The sequence below is a fragment of the Ictidomys tridecemlineatus genome, chromosome 5 (genome assembly GCF_052094955.1).
Source record: "Ictidomys tridecemlineatus isolate mIctTri1 chromosome 5, mIctTri1.hap1, whole genome shotgun sequence".
In the NCBI taxonomy this organism is placed as follows: Eukaryota; Metazoa; Chordata; class Mammalia; order Rodentia; family Sciuridae; genus Ictidomys; species Ictidomys tridecemlineatus.
Window position 1 is genome coordinate 70699071 of NC_135481.1, and position 14108 is coordinate 70713178.

Consider the following 14108-nt stretch of genomic DNA (forward strand, 5'->3'; position numbering starts at 1 on the left):
TCCTTTTAACAGTATATAATGTCCTTCCTTATCCCTTTTGATTAACTTAGTCTTGAAGTCGATTTTATTCGATATGAGGATGGCCACCCCTGCTTGCTTATGAGGACCGTGTGCGTGGTATATTTTTCCCCCCCTTTCACCTTCAGCCTGTGTATGTCTTTTCCAATTAGATGTGTCTCCTGAAGGCAGCATATTGTTGGATTTGTTTTTTTAATCCATGTTACCAGCCTATGTCGCTTTATTGGAGAGTTTAAGCCATTAACATTTGGAGTTACTATTCATGTATGGTTTGTACTTCCAGCCATGTTTGATTATTTATCTTTTTTTTTAATTTAGTTTGTTTCTCCATGATTAGCTTTCCCCCGCCCTCTGTCTTTACTGAGGCACTTCCCACCGATGGTTTTGGTTACTGTTTTTCATTTCTTCCTCTTGTAGTGTTTTGCTCAAGATGCCTTGCAATGCTGGTTTTCTGACTGCAAATTCTTTTATCTTTTGTTTATCATGAAAGATTTTTATTTTGTTGTCATACCTGAAGCTTAATTTTGCTGGATACAAAATTCATCCATTGTCTTTCAGTGTTTGAAATACGTTGTTCCAGGATCTTCTCGCTTTCAGCGTCTTTGATGAAAAATCCATTGTTAACCTTATTGGTTTACCCATGAATGTAATCTGCCTCCTTTCTCTTGTAGCTTTTAATATTTTCTCTTTGTTCTGTATATTGGATATCTTCATAACAATGTGTCTTGGCGTTGGTCTACTGTGATTTTGTATGCTCAGTGTCCTGTATGCATCTACAATTTGTATATCCGTTTCCCTTTTTATTTCTGGAAAGTTTTCTATAATTATTTCATTCACCAGGTTGCTCATTCCATTGGTTTGAACCTCTATATCTTCCTCTATCCCGATGACTCTTAAGTTTGTTTTTTTTATGTTATCCCATATCTCTTGGATGTTTTTCTCATGATTTTTTACCAGCCTTTCTGAATTGGCTAGACTCTTTTCAAGATGATATATTTTGTCTTCATTATCTGACGTTCTGGCTTCTACTTGCTCCACTCTGTTAGTGATACTCTCAATTGAGTTTTTAATTTGGTTTATTGTTTCCTTCATTTCTAGAATTATTGTTTGATTTTTTTATAATCTCTATCTCCTCATAAGGATACTTAATTTCTTCTTTTATCTGTTTATGTAATTCATTTTCAATGTGTCTTTCACTGTTTGAATTTGCTGTCTCGTATCCTCTTTAAGGTTCCATTCCATCTGTCTAAGGTATTCCTTGAGTTCTTTATTTGACCATTTTTCTGATGCCTCTAGGTCCTCCTGAATATTTAGGCTGTCCTTCATTGTTTGTACTCCTTTTCTTCCTTGCTTTTTCATGCTGCTCATGTTACTTCTTGTTCTGTTTGACTGCTGAGTTACTGTTTACTCCTATAAATTTATTTGATGCTTGGGAGGAAAGCTATTAGAAGGGAAGGGAAGAAGTCACTAAAGAGAATGAGAGTAGGCAGGTAGAATTCAAGGAAAGGGGAATAAGGAAATTGAAAAGAAATGAAAAGACAAAAGAAAAAAAGTAGAAAATAAAAAAAAATTTTAAATAATAATAAAAAATTAAAATTAAAAAAAAATAAAAAATTTTAAAGAAAATTTAAAAAACAACAAAAAAATGAAAATGAAAAAAAAATAATAAAAATTAATAAATGCAGTCTTAGAGTTTGATTAACTTCTCTTCCAGTAGGAGGAGCTGTGCCCACCTAGCCGAGCTTCTCCTCTCAATATGCAGGAACCAATCACTATGCAGCAGCTCCTCCTCCCCGACTGGGCGGGTCTCCAATCCTGAGTGCCTATGGCCTTCTCTTGTGTCTAGTCACTTCCCCACTTTTCCTCAAGCCAGGCCCCGCTCACCGGTGATGCTCACCACAATACTGGCTACACGCCAGGTCTGCTGCTCCCAGGAGCCCTATTTTCATGAACGACTGGGCACACTCTCCCTGTTTGCCATTCCCTCAGACCCTAAGTTTGTAGAGCTTAGGGCTTGAGAACCCTCAGCGAATTTTGCTTGCCCTCCAGTAGCCACGCCCCAGGTAGCTGGTGCAAGAGACCTCAGTTGTCAGCACTGGTGGGAGCTATAGCCAGGAGTTCTGCGCTGCAGGTCCTGCACCGCTCCTGATTCCCTTGGTCTGGCTATCTCGCTTACAGGAGAGCTGGGAGGGGCCCTTACGGGAGAGCTGGGAGGGGCCCTTAAGGTTTCCCTGCTGTGTGGAGAGGGAAGGCTAGGGGGTTACACACCTGTCACCACTGGTTTCAATGAAGTTGTCTCCTCTGCTGCATTCTGGTGACATCAGTTCTCTGCCATGGTGGTATTCCATGCAAATGGCGACAGTTCGTTCCCTTTGCCGGGTGACCAATGCAACGGGTGGGTCCTGACTGGCTCTCCCAAGCCCCGTTTCAATCCTGTGACTACTGCCTATGAAGGCTTGGTTGGTATTAACCTCCACAGGTTCAGAGGGGCCGACCAGTTTTTTCAGTGGGATCATTTAGTGCTGAGCACAGCAGTTTGTCTGCGAGAAGCAGGCGAATGGGAGCTTGAATTCAGCCGATCTGGGCTTGGTGTGTGTTCTGAGAGGCCCAGACTGTTCACTCCAGATCCACGTCAGCTCAGCATTGCCTAGTGATCCTGAGCAAACAGCATTTAGATGGTTTACAACTCCCTATGCCCGCACAGCTTTAGAGGTCAGAGACTTGATCTCTCCATGCCCGTCGCCATGTTGGATCATCCCAAGAAAAATTTTTAATGTATATATTTTTGGATGTCAGAGATTGAACTCAGGGGCACTCAACCACTGAGCCACATCCCCAACCCTATTTTGTATTTATTTAGAGACAGGGTCTGAGTTGTTAGCGCCTCACGGTTGCTGAGGCAGGCTTTAAATTCCCAATCCTCCTGTGCCAGCCTCTTGAGCCACTGTGATTACAGGCATGCACCACCATGCCCACAAGAAAACTTTATAGCATGCATTCTCATTCCTTGCCATTGACCAACAACTGGATATTCCAATCTTTTATTTCCTTTTTATAACATGAAAGAGACACTCTTTCTCCTATTGGAAGCTAATCATAACATTTTCTTCTTCTGCCTCCCCAGATATCATTGAACCTTCGGACCTTGCACATCCAGATATTTTGCATACCAATGATCTTCTCCTTCTTTTGTATTTTGACTTTTCCCTTTAAATACTTTAACCTTCTGTATTAGTTATTTATTGCTGCATAACAATTTACCAGCTTAAAACAACATATATTTATTTTCTCAAACAGTTGTGATAGGTCACGAATCTCAGAGTGGTCACTCTGGGTGATTGTGTCCCAGAGTACCTCAGGAGTTTGCAATCAAGATATTAATCAAGTGAGACTGACAGTTGTCTGAAATAGTGACTGGGGATAAAAAAAAAATCCACTTCTAGAATGACTCACCTCTAGCAATGTTGGTAGGACGCCTTGGTTTCTTGCTAACTGTGGGCAGGAAGCCTCAGTTCCCTGAACCTCTTCATAGGACTTGAGTATCCTTACAACTTGACAACTGGCTGGCTTCCTACCGAGCTGGTAATTCAAGAAAGCACAGCCAAATCACAATGACGTTTATAACAGCTTTAGGAATCACACACCATAGTTTTCAGGTTATCCTATATTTTACACAGATCTGTCCTCTTCAGTATGAAGGATGAGGTCCACAGGGGGAACTAGATAAAAGCAGAATACCAGAAGGCCGGGATCACTGAGATCATCAAGGAGGCTGACTCCTCCACCTTCCTTTAAACAGGTAAACATATTTGATTCTCTCCTATTGAAGCCAGATTTAAAGACAGGTAGTTAGTGTAGCTAGGGAAATCTGGTCTGATAGAGAAAATGAAGTCCCATTTGAGTCAGAAAATCGAAAACTGCCCCCCCACATTGAAATGTTAATGTCCCCCAAAGCCAGCCTATACTGCCCATCCTAAAGAATTGTTAATGAAACAACTACAGAGCAAACAGAAACTTGCTAATTAATTGTCCTGGGCCCCCTTCCTGCCTGGATCACTCCTCTCTGGCCCCACCAGCTCACCTGTTTCCCACATTTTGGCTTTCCCATGGGTGTCCCTGGATTACATATGCAGGATGAGGGGAAATGAACAAAATAAAGGAGAGGAATGTAAAAGGACAAACAAAATCTGAAGGAATGTATCTCCACCAGGAAGTATTAAAGGGAGTTTTCAATCTGAAATAAAGAGATGTTAACAAAAAAAAAAGAAGAAGAAAACATTGAAAGGTATAAACTCATTAATAAGAGTAACTATACAAAAAAAAAGAGTAACTATACAGAAAAATTCAGAATGCTATAGTGTTGTAAACACAATAAATAAACCATTCATATCTTAAATATGATAACTTTTAAAAGATTAAAAATAATAACTACATTAATATGGTAAGAGATAGACAATATGGAATATTAAAATGGGACATCAGAAATGCAATATGTTAAGAGTTTTGGAGGGCAGGTATATTTTATATTCATTTTTTTTCTTTTCTATTGTTTTTGTTCTTATCTTCATGGTCACATTAAGTGGCTATCATTTCAAAATAGCTTTTTTAGGGCTGGGGATGTGGCTCAAGAGGTAGCGCTGGGTTTGATCCTCAACACCACATAAAAATAAAATAAAGATATTGTGTCCACCGAAAACTAAAAAATAAATATTAAAAAAATTCTCTCTCTCAAAAAAAAATAGCTTTTTATAATCAAAAGATTTTTTGATAAGATTTAAGGTAACCACAAAACAAAAATTGATGCCCTATAATTTAGTCAACTGTAGAATAAACTAACCAAAATAAATGAATAAGTAATACAAACATAGTAAATCACTTAGTCACGAAGGAAGACTGTAAGAAAGAGAGAAAGAGAAATGAAATACAATGAAAGTAAAAAACAAATTACAAAATAGATGTAGTAAAAATGTACCTATCAATAAGTTAAATGGATTAGGGATGAGGATGTAGCTCAGTAGTAGAGCACTGGGCTAGCATGTGCCAGGCCCTGGGTTTGATCCCCAGAACTGAAAAAGAGAGAGATCAAATAAGATAAATGGATTAAGCTCTCCCATAAAAAGAAATAAAAGTGATTAAATGGATTTAAATTTACATATAAGACCCAATTATATTTTGCTTATAAGAAACTCACTTCACCTCCAAAGGCACACATAGATTGAAAGAAAAGATATGGAAAAAATATTCCATGTAAACATAATCCAAAGAAAGCAGGAGTAGCCATATTTATATTAAATGAAACAGACTTCAAATCAAAAGCTGCAAAAAGATACAAAGAATACCATTACATGATGATCAATTCAGCAAGAGTGTTGGGAGCCAGCGACCGCACCCTGAATATGGCGCTGGTCTCTGCTTCCGCTTCGTTAAGCGGTTAGAGTTGTTAGAAGTAAACAACTCCTTGTAAGGCTGTGGGGCTGGGCTCTGGCCTGCTTCTGCTGCGCTGTACCTATTAGACTTTTCCACGTGGTGCTAGTTCATTGGCGGGGCTGGGTACTTAAGCTAGGGCAGACCGACCGCTCGCTCTCTTGTTCCTGTTTTCTCATCATGCTTCAAGGGTCCTGAATAAACTGCTGAAAGAAGAATCCTGTGTCGTGTTTCCCTTGCTGGCGAGGGGTCGCGACACAAGAGGAAATAATAGTTATTATATTACATATATATAATAGTTACAAACATATGTACCCAATAATTGAGCACTCAAATAAATAGAATAAATATTATACCTAAAGGGAGAGATCAATTCTAATACAATAATACTAGGGGGCTTTAGCACCCCCACTTTCAGCAATGGATAGATCATCTAAACAGAATATCAACAAAGAAATAGCTAAGTTAAATTGTACCCTGGACTAAATGGGTATAACAAACATCAATAAAATATCCCATCCAACAAATGGAGAATACAAATTTTTCTCATCAGTACATGAAACATTTTCCAGAATAGATTACATGAAAAGCCATGCAACAAATCTTAACTAATTTTTAAAAATTGAAATCATATTATTTACTTCAACAGCACATATACTACAATCAGAATGATACAGAGAATATTAGCATGGCCCCTGAGCAAGGATAAAAAAGCTAATTCATGGGGTTGTGTTGTGGCTCAGCAGCAGAGTGCTTGCCTAGCATGTGCAAGGCCCTAGGTTCGATCCTCAGCACCACATAAAAATAAGTAAAATAAAGGTATTGTGTCCAACTACAACTAAAAACAATAAATATTTTTTTAAAAAAGCTAATTGATGAAACATTCCATATATTTTTTGTTTTGGTTTTGGCATCATTTCTTCTAGCAAAATTGTTCCCATTTATAAAATATTACTCTTACATTCCTGATGTTCAGAAATCACATTAAAAATAAAAGTTCCAGGGGCTAGGGTTATGGCTCAGTGGCAGAGCATTCACCTAGCATGTGCAAGGCGCTGGGTTCGATCCTCAGCATCACATAAAAAATAAATAAAATAAAGGCATGTGTCCAACAACAACTAAAAAATATTTTTAAAATAAATAAAAATAAAATAAATAAATAATAAATAAATAAATAAAAATGAAAGTTCCATGCTGTTTGATTTTAAAAAATGAAATCATGTCAAGTAGCTCTTCCAATCAGAATACAATAAAACTAGAAATCAGTAACAAGAAAAACTTTGAAAGCTATATAAATACATGGAAATTAAACAATTTACTTTTGAACAACCAATGGATTAAGGAAACAATCAAGAAAGAAATTAAAAGTTTCCTTAAAACAAATGAAAATGGAGACACAACATAATAAAACCTATGGGATACAACAGAAACTGTGCTAAGAGGGAATTTTATAACAGTCAATGCCCACATCAAAAAAGTAGAAAGATGTCAAATTAAAAAAAAAAAAAACTATTACTGCATCTCAAGGAACTAGAAAAACAAGAACCAAACCCAAAAATGAAAGGATGGCTCAACATATGAAAATCAGCAAACGCGCCATACCACAACAAAAGAATGAAAGACAAATCCCATATGAACACCTCAGGAGATATATAAAATCATCTGATTAAATTCAACATCCCCCAAGATGAGCAGAAGAAAAGAAGCTACAAAAACCAAAGAATAAATAAATGAAGTAGAAACTAAAACTCTAATAGAGAAGATCAATGAAATAAAGAATTGGTTGTCCCATCAATGAAAGCTCTAGAACAGACGGCTTCATTGCTGAGTTCTACTAAACAATTAAACAACAATCAATATCAATTCTTATTAAATTATTCCCCCCCAAAAAAATGAAAAAAAATGAATTTTTTTAGACACATTCTACAAGGCCAGCTTTACTTTGATACCAAATCCAGGAAAGAACCAAAAAAGAAGGCTACAAGCCAATATTATTGATAAACATAGAAGCACAAAATATTAATAAACTAAATCCAACAGAACATTAAAAAATTATTCACCATGGGCAAGAGGGATCTATCCCAGGGATGAAAGAATGATTCAACATTCTCAAATCAAAAACACAATACACCAATTAAACAGAATGAAAGACAAAACTATATGATCATCTCAATAGATTCAGAAAAAGCATTTAATAAAATTCAACATCCTTTCAAGATGAAAAACACTGAAAAACTAGGTATAGAAAAATACTACCTTAACGTATTTTTTTTTTTAGTAGTAGTTGGACAAATATCTTTACTTATTTTTATGTGGTGCCAAGGATTGAACCCAGACCCTCACATGTGCTATGCAGGCTCTCGATCGCTGAGCTACAACCCCAGCCCATACCTTACCATATTAAAAACTATTTAAGACAAGCTAACATTTAATATAATCCTCAGTGGGTACAAGTTGAATATTTATTCAATCAGATCTGGAACAAGCTAAGGATGCTCACCTTCATTACATTTATTTAACCAAGTATTGAAAGTGCTGACCAGAAAATATAGACAAAAGTAAGAAAGCGCTCCAAAATGGAAAGGTGGAAGGAAGTAAAATTGTCCCTATTTGCAGAAAACATGATCTTATATGGCAAGAACCCCAAATACCCTACCAAAATTTAGTAAAACTAATAAATGAATTCAGCAAAGTTGCAGGATAAAAATCAACATACAAAACTCAGTAATGTTCTAGTAGGTCACACATCAATTATCTGAAATATAAATCAAACCAAAAAAAAAAAGATCCCATTCACAATAACTCCAAAAAAAAATTTTTTAAATCTAGGAATAAATTAAACGAAAGAAGTAAACAACTTCTACAATGAAAACTATAAAATGTTGATGAAAGAAATTAAAAAGAAGCCAAAAATAAGTGGAAAGACATCCCACATTCATGGGTTGGAAGAATAAATATAGTTAAAATACTGATACTACACAAAATGATCTGGAGATTCAATGCAATCCCTATTAAAATACCAATATTTTTTTTTTTACAGAATTAGGGGGAAAAGTCCCAAAATTTGTATAGAACTACAAAACTTCCTGGAAAATCAAAGCAATGTTGAGTAAAGGAGAAATTATACTACCTGACTTCAAAAAAAAACTGTAAGGTTGTCCTCTTCAAAACAGGATGGTAAACTGAGCTGAGCACAATGACATAAACCTGTAATCCCAGCTAATCAGAAAGCTGAGGCAAGAGGATCACAAATTTGAGGCCAGCCTCAATAACATAGGAAGACCCTGTCTCAGAATAAAAGTAAAAATAAGGGCTGAACAGGAATTTTAAAAAATTAAGTAGCTGCTGAGGAGAATAGGAAAGAAATGACTAGGAAACCCAATGAAAGTATTTCTCAATAGCATCGAGAGCCCAATTTGTCAAAAAACATGAAATTTTTAGATAATCAACCTATGAATTTTTTAAAAAATAGAGGTGAACTATAGCAATACCAGTTAACTAAGCCTCAAAGAGCAACTTTGAATCACATTTCAAATTGAGGTAAAGTTGCCTGCACTAAGGTCTAATCACAGCTTGGTTACTAAAAATTGCAGATGTAGTTAAAGAGAAGCACAGTGGTTTACATCTAAAAAGTGGAAAATGGTATGGCTAATCCTCCAATCACTGTTGCATACAACTATGACTATGTAACCATCTTTTTTAGAAAGGTCAACCAATCTAATAGTGTGGGAAATTATTTGAAATACTTTATAGCTGTTATTAATGATTTATTATGTTTTGCTCTTTCACCTAAACACCTTTTCCTCCTCTTCTAGTCTACTATTCCTTTAATAGGCAACTATTTATAAAGCCTAATGGAATTCTCCAAGAAAAAGATTTTTAAAAAATACCTCCTTCATGTTTAGATTCAATACACTGTATTTTTTTAGAACTGCCCTATTAGCTATATTTTACCCACTGAACACAAAAGCACATAGCTTTAATAACTCAGAAAACAATTGCTAGTATATAACACACTAAGCAAACTAAATGCTTACCCCTGGAATTAAAATGTCAACATATTACATAAACCACCTTTTCTATATTTTGGATCTGGTGTATCCACAAAATACCTATATGTTAAAGGTTTGGTGGCCAGCCTATAGTTCTTTTGGGAGGAGTAGAACCTTCAGAAAGTACAGCCTAATGAAAGAAAGTTAAGTCATGGGAAGACATGCCTTGAAGAGATCATTGGGACCTGGTCTCCATCCTCTCTTTTACTTCCCTACCATGAAGTAAATTATTTCCTTTGCCACATGCTCCTGTCATGATGTACCGCGCTGCCACTGGTTCAAAACAACAAAGCCAAATGACCATAAACTGAAACCGGAGTTCAAATAGACCTTTTCTCTTGTAAGGAAAAAAATGCCTAATTATCTCAATATTTTGGTCACAGTGATGAAAAACTGTCTTCAATTTAACTTCAGTTCTATTTTGCCTTTTTAAATACTATTTTTCAAATTCCAATATAAACCAGAATTAGGCTTGAAAAGATTTATCCAATCCCACCAGCATTTTTATGAACAATAAGCAATGATACTTTAAATAGGAATACTGTTCCTCTATATTAATCACATTCATTAAAGGATAAAATGTTTCATACAAACAAAAGTTTTTAGGCCTGAAATCATGGAACATAATATTTTTTTGCCATGACCATTTTTAAAGAAAATATCTTGGGCTTTATTTTAGTAAACAATAGCACACACCAATACAAACAGATAACCTGCCAAGTCATCATTCCCATCCTTATTAAGGCAAATAGTACCATAGACGAGCCTGAAGCACTATAAATAATGAGAGTGTTAAACTGAATCAAATGAATAATTCATGAAACCTAATTCTTCCAGTTCTTTGGCAGTTCTCTCACAGCCAGCTGAAGCAATGCAGAATGATTACAAAGATGTATCATCTATATTGTTCGAGTGTGTGCCTTATCTATTAAACTAGCTCATTTATTTGAAAAATAATAATCAACTTGTGGCTACTTTACATTCTAAATGTTTGCTTTTGTAGGCTAATGTAATGCAAATGTACCCTACTGGAGTTTAAAAATGAGATAATGTCCAAGCAATGTCTGCTTCACACTCAAAATCTGATTTAGAGGTTGAGTGGAGCTCCAAGGGTCCAATAGCACACCTGGAGACCCTCAGAGGCACTGGGTCATGTTCCTGGTCCGGTACTTCACTGACAAGAAGGATTTTAGTATCAATTAAAAGAAACCTTGAAGTTAAGTGAGCTGAAAGTCTAGTTCTGTTTCTGGATCTGCCATTGATTTGATTTGACCAAAGTCAAGTAACAAAACTTGTCAAGACTTTCATCTCAAACTCTATCACATGAGCATGCAGACTGTAATAACTTTGCGGTTCCTTCCAACCTTCATATTTAGCAATCTGCATCAACAACAAACAAATCTCCTTGCTTTCAGCCATATTCTACTTCTACCAGGTTGCAAGAATTATGAATGCACAGATTCCTTTTTTTTTTTTTTTACCAGTGTATCTTCAGGTCCTAGCACAGCATCTTATCCACTGAAATATTCCATTACAAATTTAATGCATAAAACAAATAGACCTAATACAATTGAAAAACAATATCAAACCCAAGTTTGTTTCTTCTTTAATACAATGTTTGCTATAGCAGAAATTTAGAGCAGTCAAAGCCCCGACTTACTGACAGAAGCCAAAGAGAACAGAATTATTACATTCAGTCATAAATATCTTTGTTTTTGGTTTTATCACCAAACTATTAGAGCAACCTATTTTCCAATTTGCTGGGGAGCAAGAACTGAAATATATTTCCTAGGGTTCAGTATAGCTAGGATTCTGAATAATTAGCTAGCAATTATTTTTGGCAGTAATACTATAGTACAGCAACCAATCCTCTCCCTCTCCCTATACACACATAAACATAAACATACTTAAACCTCTATCTCTTCTCAAAATACAGACTGAAATGTCATAACCACTAAGAGGTTAAAGTAGGCACCTATAGAGGATCCTAAGAGACTATTCTGTAGGTTCCAACCACTTCATACTTACCAAACCTGTCTCTCTTGTGTTTAATTTCCATTGTTTGATTCAACTTCCACTCCATGGAATTTTGACTAAGAAAATTCAAGTTTTGTCTTGAAATTCTGTCCCAGAATTGAAGACTAACATTGTTCCTTCCCTCAGGAATTCTCTCTGTCAGCAGTGACAGGGAAAAGCTTTAAAAGTTTTGGATTCCCATATATTTAAAATTCATTCAAGCATATTATTATAACTACTCAAAAAAAAGAAGTCAGTCATTTTATATCTAATAAATAATAGATGCTTTGTGCTACACTGTGCTTTGAATAATAATACAACATGAAAGATTATTGGGTAAACATAAAACATATCAGATAATCCCAGAACCATTCAATAGAAGAAATTGTAGTGAACCTTAAGAGACACCCAATACTACACCCAAAGGTAGAATGAGTACATTCTACCATTCTCCAACTGAGTAATAGAAATACAACTTAAAAATTTACCTGTTCAGATTTGCTAATGATGAATTCAAGAATGAGTGTGTGGCAGAATGATCATCAATTAGACATGAGAATAGAAATACTAGAAGCTTCTAGAAATAGTATACTTTTCTTATGCTATAGTTGGAGTGCTGAATGACCTGCAAAGTCCCATGTGGAAGATGGTGAATCCCACACAAGGTGGATCTAGTAATGGTTCTTTAGGTCATTGGGGGTGTACCTTTTGGAGCCCTGACCCCTTCCTTTCTCTTTTTCTTCCTGGTCATTAGGTAAGTGGCTATGCTTCACCACATACTTCTACCATGATGTGTTGCCTCATCCCAGGCCTAAAGCCAGGGAATTAATCAATCATGAACAGGAACCTCCAAAACTATGAACTAAAATAAACCTCTGTAAGTTAATTATCTAAGGAATTTTATTATAGTAATAGAAGACTAATTAACACAGTTTATTATAGTGACAAAACCTGGTGTCTCTCTGTAACTGGACATGAACAAGAAAACATATAGACCAGTTGCACCCATTTAAAACTACAAAATGAATCAGTCTTAGATTGAAGTCTAACACTACAGATGTCATAATAGAAAAACAGAAAGAACATTGGCCATGATGCCATTAATTATTCACTAAAGCAGTTAAACCTGTAGGCTACTTTACTTTCAGATTCTCTGGCATTTGATATAATAAATGTCCTCATAGTTTATTTCAGCTAAGACTTCTGTTACCTGCAGCCCAAAGTATCCTATCTGATATATATAGTTATCTACATTTAGTTATCTGTTTGTAGAGGCCAAATACTACCACAATTTCAAATATACATATAATCTAACTGATCTAAGATGATTAATAAAACAAAGTCCTTAAAATAATAATAAACTAATGAAGAGTTCAGTCATATATAATTTCAATACATGATCGCCCACTCTATGCATAGTTTACTAAGCAAATATTCCTTATTTGATTTAACACAGTTTTTTTATTTGATTTTTCACAAGTAATTTTTTAAACAATTTAAACATAAGTCTAATTTGGTGGTGCATACTGGTGGTGCATGCCTGTAATCCCAGGAGCTCTGGAGGCTGAGGCAGAAGGATCACAAGTTCAAAGTCAGCCTCAGCAATGTAGCAAGGCCCTAAGCAACCTATTGAGACCCTGTGTCAAAATAAAAAATAAACAGCTGGGGATGTGACTCAGTGGCTAAGTGCTCCTAGGTTCAATGCCTGAGAAAGAAAGAAAGAAAGAAAGAAAGAAAGAAAGAAAGAAAGGAAGGAAGGAAGGAAGGAAGGAAGGAAGGAAGGAAGGAAGGAAGGAAGGAAGGAAGGAAGGAAGGAAGGGAAAGAAGGGAGGAAGGAAGGAAACATAAAAGATATTTTAGGAATAATGCTTTATGTGTCAGCCTCTCACTTCATGGAAGTAAGATTTATGAAAGTAAAAGATGGAAGACCTATCTGATTTGTACTTTTGACAAGGCATGAATTTCTTATAACATATTTTCTCATTAAAATTATACAGAGGGTCTTCATCCTGAGGCATTAGTGAATAAGCTGATTTCTAGCTGGGAATGAAATGAGGTTTTTCCCCCCCTAAGGAAAAGTACTACAAATATGATGGAGAGAATTACTGAAGAATTTCACCCTACTCTACAAGACTCCTGGTCTGTTCCAAGGTGATAATTTCTAAATACAGAAAATAAGGAAAGGGAAAATGTTTATCTTTAAGGGTAAACTAGAAATTCAGAAGAGAAGTTAAACATACTCTGAACTTCCACCACAGCCATGGACAGATAGAGTACCCATGTGGATTGACTTACCAATTGTAATAACCATGAAACAACCCCAATAATCCAACTTGACCTCGCCTCCTAACATGCCTAAATCACATTGAAGTACTCAGTCTACACAGTTTCTTACAATATATTTATTCTTCCATGTTTCCATTTGTGATGGATCCTTTGTTTCTGATTAATACTCCCGTCTGCCATTTCTCCCACGTGTCCCTCCTAACCTTTCTCTCCTAACCTTCTTCTTCTCTGCTCTTTTTCCTCTTTTCTATCATTCATTCCACTTTCCTGCCCAGTTCCTACTTATCGTTTCAGGTCTAATTCAAATTTGAC

At 35.9% G+C, this 14108-nt stretch overlaps 1 pseudogene; it reads left to right on the forward strand.

Annotated features, from left to right (window-relative positions):
* Positions 1 to 6079: 6079 nt before the first annotated feature.
* LOC120886995 (U6 spliceosomal RNA) lies at positions 6080 to 6178 on the forward strand (annotated as a pseudogene).
* Positions 6179 to 14108: the final 7930 nt, after the last annotated feature.